At 37.6% G+C, this 14699-nt stretch overlaps 1 protein-coding gene and 1 non-coding gene across 2 annotated transcripts in view; both read right to left on the bottom strand.

Annotated features, from left to right (window-relative positions):
• PLXDC2 (plexin domain containing 2) overlaps nucleotides 1–14699 on the bottom strand; it is a 410079-nt gene that overhangs the window by 300220 nt on the left and 95160 nt on the right. The window lies entirely within an intron of this gene.
• On the bottom strand, nucleotides 4883–4945 carry LOC132539166 (U7 small nuclear RNA). Its single transcript, XR_009550467.1, has one exon. It is a non-coding gene; the product is annotated as a U7 small nuclear RNA (small nuclear RNA).

The following is a 14699-nucleotide window of genomic DNA, read 5'->3' as shown; positions in this document are numbered from 1 at the left end:
AATAGCCTCCAGGAGCAGTGGATTCATAGTGCAGGTACTGAGCCCCAGTAATAACCCTGGAGGCAAACAACAAGCAAACAACAACAACAACAAAAACAAATTTAGCTTTCCTTGTTCCTTGCCTCACCTTTATGAATATTTATAGCATACTACTGACTTTATTTTTATGATTTGTTTCTTATTTGTCAAGTTTGTCATCTCACAAAGAAAACTGAGTGAAAACAAACAAGGAAGGAAAGACAGGAAGGAAGGAAGGAAGGAAGGAAGGAAGGAAGGAAGGAAGGAAGGAAGGAAGGAAGGAAGGAAAAATTGCTGGGTTTTATTCCTTATTATTATTTTTTTAAATGTATTTCTTTATTGGGGAATTAATGTTTTACATTCAACAGTAAATACAATTGTTTATACATGCATAACATTTCCCAGTTTCCCATTTAACAATACAACCCCCACTATGTCATGTATCATCCTTTATGGACCTGTATTCTCCCCACCCACCCACCCAGAGTCTTTTACTTTGGTGCGATATGCCAATTACATTTCAGGTTCTACTTGTGTTTTCGTTTCTGATCTTGTTTTACAACTTCTGCCTGAGAGTGAGATCATCCTATATTCATCCTTCTGTTTCTGACTTATTTCACATAACATGAATTTTTCAAGGTCCATCCAAGATCGGCTAAAAACAGTGAAGTCACCATTTTTTACAGCTGAGTAGTATTCCATTGGGTATATATACCACAACTTGCTTAGCCACTCATCTGTTGTTGGACACCTGGGTTGCTTCCAGGTTTTGGCTATTACAAATTGTGCTGCCAAGAACATATGTGTACACAGATCTTTTTGGATGGATGTGTTGGGTTCTTTAGGCTATATCCCCAGGAGAGGAATTGCAGGGTCATAGGGTCTAGCCTTCGGAGAGTTCTCCAGACTGTTCTCCACAGAGGTTGGACCAATTGACATTAAAGTGATACAGATTGGAAGAGAAGAAGTCAAACTCTCCTTATTTGCAGATGACATGATAGTATACATGGAAAAACCTAAGGAATCCAGCAAGAAGCTTTTGGAAATCATCAGGCAATACAGTAAGGTGTCAGGCTATAAAATTAACATTCAAAAGTCAGTGGCATTCCTCTATGCAAACACTAAGTTAGAAGAAATTGAAATCCAGAAATCAATTCCTTTTACTATAGCAACAAAAACAATAAAATATCTAGGAGTAAATCTAACCAAAGAAGTGAAAGACTTGTATACTGAAAATTATGAGTCACTATTCAAGGAAATTGAAAAGACACAAAGAAGTGGAAAGATATTCCATGTTCCTGGGTTGGAAGAATTAACATCATCAAAATGAATATATTACCCAGAGCCATCTACAAATATAATGCTATCCCCATCAAGATCCCAAGCACATTTTTTAGGAGAATAGAAAAAAATGCTACAAATGTTTACCTGGAACCAGAAAAGACCTAGAATTGCCAAAACAATCTTGAGAAAAAAGAACGGAACCGGAGGCATCACACTCCCCGATTTCAAACTGTATTATAGGGCCATTGTCATCAAAACTGCTTGGTACTGGAACATGAATAGACACACTGACCAGTGGAATAGAATTGAGAGCCCAGAAATGAGGCCCCACACCTATGGACATCTAATCTTTGACAAAGGTGCCCAAACTATTAAATGGGGAAAGCAGAGCCTCTTCAACAAATGGTGTTGGAAACAATGGGTTGAAACATGCAGAAGAATGAAACTGAATCACTCTATTTCAACAAATACAAAAGTAAATTCCAAGTGGATCAAGGACTTGGATGTTAAACCAGAAACTATCAGATACTTAGAGGAAAATATTGGGAGAACTCTTTTCCGCATAAATTTTAAAGACATTTTCAATGAAATGAATCCAATTACAAAGAAGACTAAGGCAAGTATAAGCCTATAGGACTACATCAAATTAAAAAGCTTCTTCACAGCAAACGAAACGACTACCCAAACCAAGAGACCCCTCACAGAATGGGAGAAGATCTTTACATGCCATACATCAGCTAAGAGTTTAATAAGCAACATATATAAAGAGCTTGCCAGACTCAACAACAAGACAACAAATAACCCCATCCAAAAATGGGGGGAGGACTTGGACAGAATATTCACCACAGAAGAGATCCAAAAGGCCGAGAAACACATGAAAAAATGCTCCAAGTCTCTGATTGTCAGAGAAATGCAAATAAAGACAACAATGAGATACCACTTCACTCCTGTGAGAATGTCATACATCAGAAAAGGTATTCCTTATTATTATTTCTCCCCAGAAGCTTCAAATACCTCTTTAGAGTTTCTTCAAGGGAGCCAGACATAGAACAAGGCATAAAGACCTGCACAAGGACCTGAGTTTGAGCCTCCACTCTCCACCTGCAGTGGGGACGCTTCATAAGCAGTGAAGCCTGTCTGCAAGTGTCTTTTTTTCTCTCCCTCTCTATATCCCTCCCTCCCTTTTCAACTTCCCAACTTCTCTCTATCCTCTGGAATAAAATGAAGAAGAAGAAGAAGGAGAAGGAGAAGGAGAAGGAGAAGGAGAAGGAGAAGGAAGAAGGAAGAGGGAGGAGGGAGGAGAAGGAGAAGGAGAAGGAGAAGGAGGAGAAGGATAAGAAGAAGAAGAAGGAGAGGAAGAAGAAAAGTAGAAATGGCCTCCAGGAGTAGTAGATTCCTAGTGCCAGCACAGAGCCCTGGCAATAACCCTGGAAGCAAAATAAATAAATAAAAGTTTCTTCAATAAGTCACCTTGGTCCCTAAAAATTGGGTTATAATAATCTCTTTGCTTATTTAATGGTAAAATTATCACTGCATCTCCTATGGTTTAGTTAATGCTCCTTAAGTAATATCTTTTGGCTATGGTCAACAGAAACATGCATGTATACACACACAAAGTAAATACACTCTCAACGGGTACTATGTTACTAAAGAAATGAATTTGGATCTACTACCAAGTTTCTATGAAATTTTCTAATATGTATGCGGGCCCATTTACAGAAAACTCTTCTCTAATAAACTGAGTTATTGTTCTATTTGTCACATGATAAAGTATACTATTTAAAAGAATAAAATGGTGGGGGAAAGGGACTGGGGAAAGAAAAAGTACAAAGTTCCAGTTAAGAGTGAAATATAAAAGGGAACAGGCAGTGTTGCACATGCACAGTGTTGCACACATGATGTGGGTTCAAGTCTCCATTCTCCACCAGCATAGGGGAACCTTTACTGGCATCTCTCTGTCTCTCACCCTCTCTTTCTCTCCCTTCCCTCTCAATTTCTCTTTCTCTATCCAATAAATAAATAAGTAAATAAATAAGTGAAGTAATATGACTTGATCACCAGAGCTAAAACCAATATGATAGGAAAGTTGATAAAATTCTAAGAATTCTCATCACAAAAGGAAAGTGTTTTCCTTTTCTCGTTTTTTTATTGTATTTATATGAATAGCTGGATCTTTGCTGAACCTACTGTGGTGATCACTTCACAGTATGTATTAAATCAACTCACCACACTGTACTCTTTAAACTTAGACAATAACATGCCAATTAGTTGTCACAAAATTGAAAAAGTATCATTCTTATTATTTTATTCTCCTGACAGGTCTCTGAAATGCTAATCTCATTTACCACATTTACCACATTTCAATTGAGGTTAAAGGTGCTCTCTGTTTCCCCCCCCCCATTGTTCCTATAAATTATTTTAGTTTTCTCTGTTTCTAACCTCATGTACTCTCAGAAGATACTCAGATACCTCTGCTCTGACATGCACACACACAAAAAAATGATAATGTCAGAGTCACTGTTAATTCTTTCCATTCTGCATATCAGAATTGTTCCCACTATTAAAGGCCAGATTTTTAACTAGTCTTTCTCAGAGAATTAGTATTATGACATCTAGAACCTCCTGCACAAATCCAGACACTTCAAGAATGAACAGAAAGCAAACATTCTAGACATGACAAATAGCTTCAGAACATGGGTATTTCAATAGATGGGTCATAATTTATTAAAATGAAAGTCTCGTACACTGTTTTTTATATAAAAAAGACATAGGCAGCAGCATTTCAGAAATAATAACAGCCATAATTTGAAGGTATTTTGTTTTATTAGTAACATCTCTACATGAGAAAAGAAATTTAATGGGACAGAACAAGGCTCAAAGCTACAAAAGTCCAATGTGACAAAGCCAGTATCCGTATTAGCTTTCTCTTCTTCAGAGCTCAGAGAAATAACTAGTACACAATGACAGAATTTTTCTGATCCCAGTCTTCTTTTTTACACCAGAGTCTTGTGAAATAAATTTTTACCAGACCTACATTTTTCACTTTTTTTTTTTTCATTTCTGAGAGCATAAGAAACACCACAGCAGCAGAGCTTCTTCAGGGGCCAAGGCACTCCTATCTGGTGCCGTGCATGAGAAGGCATGTGCCTTAGCAGGTGAGCTATCTTTTAGGCCCTAACCAGTTTTCCTTTAAAAATATGAGACTTAATTTAGTGAGAAAACGGGCATCCACAAGTAGAGGTAGCAAAAGTTGATTATAGAGTTTAATTAATAGGAATGTAATATCAAAACCATGCTTTATTGAGGGCATTTTTTATAATATTCCTGGGAGAAGATAATTCTTCTATGCCATCCTCTACTTGACTGCTATCAGATCCATGTTTATTTTCTCCATTCCCCATCACTGGAATTTGACAAACAGTGCCAACATAGAACTTGGAGAGTATGAAAGGGAACATACCTTTTTAGTAATTGTTAACCCTCATCCTCACTCCTGATAATATGGTGAGTACTCTAATCATTCACAATATAGCACATGCCCAGGATACTCAAAAGTGCTCATTTTCTTCTTTCTGGGGGGAGGGGAGCTTCTGGTAGAGACCAGAAGACCTGCTGGACACATTCTAAAAGAGCTGTAACACTGCTCTAATTTTATTCTTAAACATATTACAAACCGTGATTCTAGTAATTCACTGCACAAAAACACTCTGAACAAGCTTACTGAGCCATTTCATTCTTTAACATGTCTAAAGTGCCTTCTGAAGTCAGGATCTTATTTAACTGTTAAAATGGGTAATATACCTTCTGGTCTAAAATACATTACTGGAATCTGTGTCATACAAGACTCATGAAATAGTTAAATTCAATGAATTCACAAAGATTTGGAGCTATCTAGAACAAGCAATATAGTTTTTAAGATCCTGAAGGGTCTCAAGGAGATTCAAATATGAACAGATTCATTCATCTTTGCAAGGAATTATCAAGTTATAATAAAGCAAATACAACTTACTAATTTAAGTAAGTGAAAATTTAATTAAAAGCAAAACTCTGGGGCCAGAGAACCAGCACACCAGGCGGAACAGATGCCCTGCTGTGTTAGTGACCTAGGTTAGAGTCCCAGAACCATGTGGGAGAACCACAGGTTTAGGGGGCAGCTCTGGCACTTTGGTCTTTCTGAATGAATGGGACAGCATGAGAGTGTTGAAACTTCACATAAGTGAGGTGTGTGTGTGTGTGTGTACGCGCGCGTGTGCGCGCGCACTGGGGGGGGCATGCAACATCATGAGTTGATGAGTTGTAACAAAAAGTGATGTTACCATAAAGGAATTGTATAATGTTTTCCTGGAAGAATGTCTATTCCCTAAGAGGGTGAGTACAACAATACAGTTTTCGTGTATCTGAATAACAATATTAACATAATGTTCACCAGGGCATTCAATATACAGTAGGCCAGTATTCAAGAATGTATTTATAATTTTTCCAAGAAAAGATATGAGCATAAAGTGAGTAAAGTGTGCTAGCAGTAAGAAACAAGGCTCTTTTGGAGAAAGCATATATCTCAAGCATTGGTGAGTCAAGGAAGAGAACCAGGCCATGAAGTTATTCAAGAATCTTGCCCAAGATAAAGAAGCAGCAGTCTCCAGTCTGGTTATCTGGATCCAGAGTCTGATTTTATAACTAAGTGTTTTATAAAACTGTGTTAGTTTATACGGCTGCTATAACAAATGACCACAATATTATTTGCAGCTAAAACAACACAGCTTTATTATTATATACTTTTGGAGGCTGGAAGTTCAATGGGGGTCTCCTGGGCTCAAGCCAAGGTTGCACATTACTGTATTCCTTCTGGAGGCTCAAGGAACTGACTCCTGCTATTCCTGCTTGTGCCCTAGTAGCGTCTAGAGGTTAACATTCATTCCTTGGCTCATAACTCCCTTCACCTAAATGCCAGCAGTCAGCTGGAATCGTCAAGTCTTAACTCTCATTCTCTTGCTTCTTCTTTAACACTGAATGATGCTTAAGATCACACTGGAAACTTAAGAGAAATTCATATAGTCTTCCCATCTCAAGGCATTTGAATATCAAACTTAATTCGTTCAGCAAACTTAGTTTTCCCTAGTCATGCAACATAACACAGTAATAGTTTCTGGGAAATAGGATGTGACTGTCATGGGGAGAGGTATTGTTCTGGCTATGATAAGCAGGACACTAAAACTGAATCCAATTAAGGGATATGCACAGACACTGAATCAGCAGGGAAAGGTTATGGAGAGCCTTGAGTATTAACTAATGCATATTTTGAAATGTACATTAAAAGTCCTGGGGCCAGGTGGTGGCACACCTGGTTGAGTACACATGCAACAATGTGCAAGGGCCCAGGTTCGAGCCCCTGGTTCTGCCTGCAGGCGGGAAGCTTTACAAGTGGTGAAACAGTGCTGCAGGTGTCTCTCTGGTTCTCTCCCTCTTAATCTCCCCTTCCCTCTCAATTTCTGGCTGTACCTATCTAATAAATAATAAAAATTCTGAAAAAAACATTAAAAGCCCCTCTCCCCTGTATTTTATAACTCACTTGGTGACTTATAAAATTAATTGAAACACAAGATGACTAGAGGTAAGGATTCATTAGAATTCAGCATACAAGATGAGCTGTGGGGAGAAATCCTCTGATATTCCACAGCCAATGCAGGATAATATTGACACTCTGTAAAATCAAAAGTATTCAAACTTGAAAGCCCACTCCATTGATATCCTTAATCAAGGGGTAGAACACATTTGAGTTGTATATAGTACTGGGTGCAATTGGAATGAATGTTCTCTTACAAGGCCTTGTCCAAATTGTAACAAGGGCTAGTATGAAAATAGATTTTCAGTCCTCTGGAAACCTTTTTCAATTCAACAGGGTATACACTAATATAAATCTTTCATATCTGATTGGAATGAATTAGAGGCTTTGCCACAGTGTCTGAAAATAATTTGGTTTGGATTAGATATGAACTTTGTTCAGTCAACAAACTCAGCTAACTTACTGATATCATGAGGCAATTGAATCTACTCTCTCTGGGTGTATGCAAGTACTTCTGAAGCACAGGCAGGATGGCAGAGACACACTGTGGAGTCCCTTGCAGGTCAGAAAAACCTACAGATAACTAGGTCACACAACAGACTGCTCACAGCCAAGGATTTAACTTTTAACACAAAGCTAAAATCTATCCTCCAGCTCCATCATAGTTGAATAGGGAAGAATAAAGAGCTGAATCTAGGCTAGTATGGCCTTTGCAAAGCTGATGACTGGTGAATGATTCCAACAGGGCATTCACTTCCAAACAAATGGAAGGTTTACAGAAAGAAGACAATGTCTATCATCAACAAGAAGGCATGGCTTCAGACTGCTACAAGCATATCAAGAATTTTTAACTATTGATAGTTTCATCGGATGCTTTTTTAGTTATACAAGATATTGACTGAAAAGCTCCCTAATAATGAGCATTTCAGGATTGTTAGATCCTCAGAAGGAGTCTTAAAGGGGCAAACAAGACCATATGTTTTCATGTATCTGAATAGTAATATATATTAAAGTTCATTAAAGCATGCAAAAGAATCCTGAATATTCTTATCTATTTTTAGGTGGTGCCCATAACAAACTCGGGACCTTATGCATGAAGAATACCAGGAAGCAGTTTCCCAGAGCACTTTTTAGACTGTATTCTTAGAATGAGAGGAGGAAGAGGCACAGAGAAAGAGAAAGGGCGAGACACAAAGAACTATTTGATCATTCCATCATTTGTAGGGCTCAGTTGATGCTGTCCATGTGGTAGGAGGGCTCTAATTATCTTTTTTAAATAGTCACAAATCACAAAAATTAACAAAAGTTTTTTCAAATATGTATTATCATAGACTTATAATTATATTTATTATGACTATATATATTTTAAATGACTATCCACACATTTATGAATGGACATATATATATATATATGTTTGTATACTGTATATATATATAAATTGTACAAGACATATGTTGGAGAGAAAACCAGCTTTAATCAGGAACTTATTTTAATTTCCTTAAAATACAAGATCCTGTATAATACCATGACTTCTCTCTCTTTACTTCTCTATTTTTCCTTTTTTGGTCTCCAAGGTTACTGCTAGGGCTTGGTGCCTGCACTAAGAATCCACTGCTTCTGGAGACCCCCCCTTTTTGTTGCCTTTGTTGTTTATCATTGTTGTTATTATTGCTGTCACTGTTGTCATTGTTATTGGATAGGAGAGAGAGAAATCAAGAGAGGAAGGGAAGATGGGGGGAAGACAAACACCTGCAAACGTGCTTCATGCTTGTTAAGCGACCCCCCTGCCGGGGGCGGGGGAGCCAGGGGCTCAAACTGGGATCCCTACGCTGGTCCTTGTACTTTGCGCCATGTGTGCATAACCCACTGTGCTACTGCTGAGCACCCTCTCTTTTTCCTTTTCTTTTATTTACTGGGTAGAGACAGAGAAACTGAGAGTGAAGTGGGACATATAAAGGAAGAGAGACCGACATGCACCTGTAGCAGTGTTTCACCACTCTTGAAGCTCCACCACTGCAAGTGGGCTGGCTCCCTTTACTACTCTAGAGAATATTTCTCATAGCTGTGTACAAGAAGACCCTAACAAAAATTTATATATTGAAAGAACAGTGTGTCGGTGTCATTTCCTGGTTTTGGAAAGTTATAGACATTTATTACTTTGCATAATGACTTAAAATTATTCCAGTAACTAGCAAATTTGCTAGGTAGCTACTTCACTGTAACAGCTACCAGAAATTGGCAAACGGCACATACATTTTTAGAGAAAATATAGGCGTATCTAGTAATTTTGCATCATAGTTGTACAAAGGCTGCACTTGACCAAATGTGGCTGATAATTGTTCTAATGAGCAATGCACAGCAAAAGTGTATCTCTTCTAGAAAGAAATACAAATCACCTTTATTACTACCTGGCACATCTCTGAAATAAGTGATTTCCCTGTGATAGGTTGAGTGGATTAAATAGTTCTAAAAGGACAAGAAAGTACTCTTGCTACATTTCATAATTTCTTCAAATGGCAGGTACTGTATAAGGTAGAGGAAATCAACTCAACAAAAGACAGGAAGAAAGCCCACATCACAGGGAGCTTTGTCTGGTCAAAGATTTTACAAAAATACAGTAATATTTGGCTCTAATAGTTCTTGACCAGCAAACTAAAATTGAGTCAATTCTTAAGTGCCACTCTATGGAGGGTGTATACTAGCAGCTCCTCAGAAGTGCTTTCACACCAGCTGGAGAAGGGAAGAAGTGAGATTTCTGCCATTAGAACTAAAATGGACTGTACAGACAAGCTTAAATTCAGCATCACTGATATAAAGACACACACTGAAAAATATGGTATTGCTATGTAACAACTGGGAGAAAGCAACAAAGCAGAACTGAATCTGGATTATTAGTGCCTGTATAAAATAGTGGGGGGTGGGGTGGACACTTGGTCAGCAACCTCCTTCTTTTCCTGAAAGTTCTTTAGCTTGCTGATATTAACAACAGTACTGTCAACTATGCAGGAATGAACATCTCATCATACTCAGAATTACTACAGCATCCATAACAACGTGATAAAAGGAGTGTTTAAGGTAGAGAAATTATAATCAATGGGTAACATGCTGATTCAGAATTGACTATAGGTGTAATGACTCATAATGTTCATCTCATTATTAAAAATAATCATTGGTTGCCTTGACTCTTCCCTTACAAAGAACTAAATTAGTATTTAGTCAACTGTGGATGAAATGATTTCATATACATTGAATTGCATCTGGGAAAAAAAAGGTTAGATTTTTCTTTGGAGTATTTTTAGTATTTTTAGTGAACCCCATTAGGCTTAAAGATAAATGTTTTGCATCATGGAAAATAGTACATGAAAACTAAATAATGTGACTGTCTAATAGAGGATACCTTTGAAATTGTTCATTGTACTCCCCTAAGACAATATTCAGAATTACTAAGAGAAATAACTATGGAGGAACAGACAGGTGGCTATCCTGAGTTTGAAACCACTGGAGACAGATGGGTAACACTCCTCAACACATCACATGTGCAACAGCTTTTACCCTCTAGACAATCTTTTCTTCCCCAAAATCACTCCCTGTCAGCAGCATTTCTAATATTTCAGTTTTAGTCTATTTATTCTTCCTCTGGCATTTGGAAAAGAAGGAGAAGGATTGCAAAATTACTGCCATCTTTCCAAAGCAGTAACTCCAGATGGTTATTAAATCATCCCCTTAGTTCAAGAAAAATAACACTTAGGCCTTATGTCTCTTTGAGCCCAACTCTTCAACCACTTTGGAAACTCTAAGATCAAAGTTTTTATTTTTTTAAATTTCAAAGGATGGAATCAACACCAAAAAATCTTAACTAACAGATAGGTGGGCTTCATCTTATAAAACATACACACATCAATTTGGTTGAAATGAAATAAAAAGATGATATGAAACACAATACATAACATGTAGTGATATTTATGTCAGCAGAATCAAAGTGGAGGGTAGAGGGAATAGGAGGAAAAAGAAACCGGAATCTAAATAAAAACTGTATTGCCCGTGCATTTCCTAGAAGGAAATATGTAAGACTTGCAAATTTCACAGGTAGAAGAGGTAATCTTCTTTTCTGAAAATATGTTATAAAAGACAGATTCACATTTAACTGACTAAGAGAATGTTGAAAATCATAAAGATTTTTTTTCTTGCCTCCAGGGTTATTACTAGGGCTCAGTGCCTACACTATGAATCCACTGCTCCTGGTGGCCATCTTTTTTTGATTGTTGTTGTTGTTGTTGCTGCTGCTGCTGCTGTTGTTATTGTTGTGGTTGGATAGGACAACGAGAAACTGAGAGAGGAGGGGAAGACAGAGAGGGGGAGAGAAAGATAGACACCTGCAGAACTGCTTCACTTGCGAAGTGACATCCCCTACAAGTAGGGGTCCGGGGGCTCAAACATGGATCCTGTGTGGAGTCCTAGTGCTTTGCACTATGTGCGCTTAACCGGGTGTGCTACCGCCCTGTCTCCAGCATATGGAATTTTTAATATTTATTAGTATGCTATGACCTAAGCCAAAACAGCCAGTTCTCTGGACCATCTAGACTCTGGAAATGGAAGGGCAGCAAGGAATCAGCAAAAATTCCTGCTGTCACCTATATGCTGACTCCAGCAGCTTCATGGTCTCCAGATGCTCCCCAAAAGTGCCAATGGCACCTGCACTGACTGGAACAATTCTGTAACAGGATCTTAACTTTTGTTTACAATTCTTAATTCCAGCAGAGTGTCGCTGGTAGATTCCGCTCCATAAAGGGTCCACATGAAGTCAGTGCAGAAGTGAGGGCAGGTCCAACTTGCACAAACTGGTCCACCAAGCTGCTGCAACTCAGGACATACACTGGGGCTGTCTATCATAGCACAGATGGTGAGTGTCCTGGGAGAGACGCATTATTTCCACAAAGTGAATGCACACAACAGGCACAAGCTGCTCTTATAAATATAGTTCATTTGAAAGTTATATATTCTATTTATATTTATGAGAGGGAGAGGGGAATGGGGAGGGTAAAGGAAGAAGCAGACTTGCTTCACTGCTTGTGACCCCCTGCAGGTGGGGAGCAGAAGGCTCAAACCAGGGTCCTTGTGCATGTCCTTGTTCTTCTCACTATGTGCATTTAGCCTGGTGAACTACCAGTCGACCCCCAACAAGATAATTTTAAGTATTAGTCATGCCCACTATCCAAGATACATCATTAATATTGTCAAAATTTGTCATTTGAAAATTTAAATAATTATTAGCAACTGTTATTTGACAAAAATTGCTCATATAAAAATACCCTTCTTTCCTGGTGGTGGGAGCTGTATGGACCTACACTCCAATTATCTTATAATCCTGTAAATTACTATTAAATAACTAACATAATTTTCTATGAAAGCACTAGTTTGTCTCATCAATTCTTGCAAAATCTCAAATATCCTCAATTATCTCAAACTCCTTCATTATCCTTTAAAAGCAGTAGCTGTAAAGAGATAATCCACACATACATTTTTAATTTCTTACTATGCAAGGAGACAGCAGTGACTTAATAGATTTCAAAGAACTGAAAATACTTCATACATCTTGGTTATATATAGTACTCTCTTATCTCTGTAGATTATGAGACAGTAACAACCACAGAATAAAAAAAAAAGAATTTGGAGAACCCATTTCAATTCTTCACTGTTAAGAGGGCAATTAATAGGGAGCTGAGTTTGAAGACAAAAAGGTAAGGATAAGCAAGGTAGACATTTAGGGACGAGAGAGTTAGCTCACCCTGCAGGGCACCTTCCTTGCCATGTAATCCATGTTTGAACCCTGACACCACAAATCAAGACTTACTGCACTTGGGAAAGCTCCAGTAGTGTGGTGTCTCTAATCCATCCCAATAAAAAAGTAAGTAGCTAAGGAGTGAAATCACTTATGCATCAGGCCCATCTCCTGGGGGACAGGGTGGGGGGGGTAGAAATAGAGAAAGACAGAGAAAAAAAAAGACAGAAACAGAGACCTTCTTTCCTTCTCCCATGTTCATATATCACTGAAATCTAAAAGTATATTCAAAATGAGGTTTGAAAAAACTAGTAACCTATGAAAATGCAACTTTTCAGAGAGTTGTGACTTAAGTAAATAAATGCATTTGTATCTATTTAAAGACAATAATACAGTTACTTTCATTAAAATACTTGTTTTATTATCTAATTTCTGGGGTCAAATGCATATTTTACTAAAGGGATAAATCAGGAATATGATTCCTTTAATAGCATTTATCATCGTGAATACTAGTATGTACTTAAAACTCACGAATTGCTAGTATTTTACTACATTGTGTATCTGCAAAGTTTAGACATATTGTTACAACTTATATAGTTCAAAGCTCAACATTCAGTGAAGCAAATTTTAGCAGAGTATGAGAATGACATTACACCGAGTTATTTTACTACTTTTCATTTCTAGAATATGAATGTATTTGATGATAAACCTCTGCTCTTAAGATGACATTTATTAGAAATCATCTACTTTTTCAATTTTTGAAAGTTATTAAAATTTTAACTTCTTAAAGCAAGCGAACAGCTTGACTGTACATACATGTACATCTACCTATCACTGGGGCTTGACAAGAGCTCAGTGGGCAAAGGGCAAGCCTCACTATGCACAAGATGCTAGCTTCAATTTCTGGCACAACACGGAAACACCACAGACAACACCATAAGGGAATGCTATAGATGTTGGAGCGGTGAAGGATAAAGGATTTAAAAAGCACACCTAAGAGGCCATTTCTGATAACAAGCAACAAGAAAGAAACATTTACCAGTAATGCATTTTAAAGTCTATATACTACACAGAAGTGAACTACACTAATACAATTTTCCCCTTGCCTTGCCAAGCAAAGTACAAATAATCATCCTTCACATTTTAGAAGTTCTAGTTGTAAAAGTAGAATTCCCTTCGTACAGCTCAGAAAATTCACTTATCTTGGCACATCTGACACATTATGTCCAACAAAATGTTCTAGCAGAACCTATTAGAACTTTCTCAGTTATTCTTTTGGTTCTCCTTTCTATAGCTTATCATGTGGCATTTTCCCAAGGGAAAAAAATGAAAAATTTTCAGTCTCTTTAAACCGATCTTTTCAGATCTTTCATGACTATAAAGCTGCAAACTCACGTAGGAAATAGATTTTAGGGGGGCAGGCCGTGGAACACATTAAAGTGTGCAAGGACTCAGGGTTCAAGCCCTTGGTCCCCACCTTCAGGAGGAAAGTTTCACGAGAGAAGTAAGACTGGAGGTGTCCCTCTGTCTTTTTCCCTATCTCTTCCTTGCTTCTCAATTTCTGTCTCTATGTAATAAATAAATAAGTAAATAAATAAATATATATATTTTAAAAAATAAATGAAGATTTTAAAGTAATGCTCTGGAAATATTGGAAGTGAAATACAAGTTCTTATCAACTTGGGAAAAACCACGCCCCAAAATGCTAATTTGTGATTCAAAAACTCTGGTTGGGGTTGCCTTTTCTTGACAGATACAATTCACTGGAATTCTCACTGTTATGGTAACATATCCTCTAGCTGGTCCTTAATTCTGAAGTGGAGCTAATTTGTCCGCTCAACCCTAACCTGTTTCACAGATCACTGCCACTCTCCTTCAACACAGTTAATGCTCTGTTGCATCTCAGCTGAAAAATGGTGATTTCATCCCTTAATTAGTAAAGTTCTCAACACATACCAAAGGAGATACTTAACACTGTTAACTTATATTACTTAACAGTTTTGTACCATTTTGTTAAGAATTGCCTTTATTTTATTTTATTTTTATTTTATTTT

Source organism: Erinaceus europaeus, chromosome 6, assembly GCF_950295315.1.
Source record: "Erinaceus europaeus chromosome 6, mEriEur2.1, whole genome shotgun sequence".
NCBI lineage: Eukaryota > Metazoa > Chordata > Mammalia > Eulipotyphla > Erinaceidae > Erinaceus > Erinaceus europaeus.
This window is presented reverse-complemented; position numbering and strand designations above follow the sequence as displayed.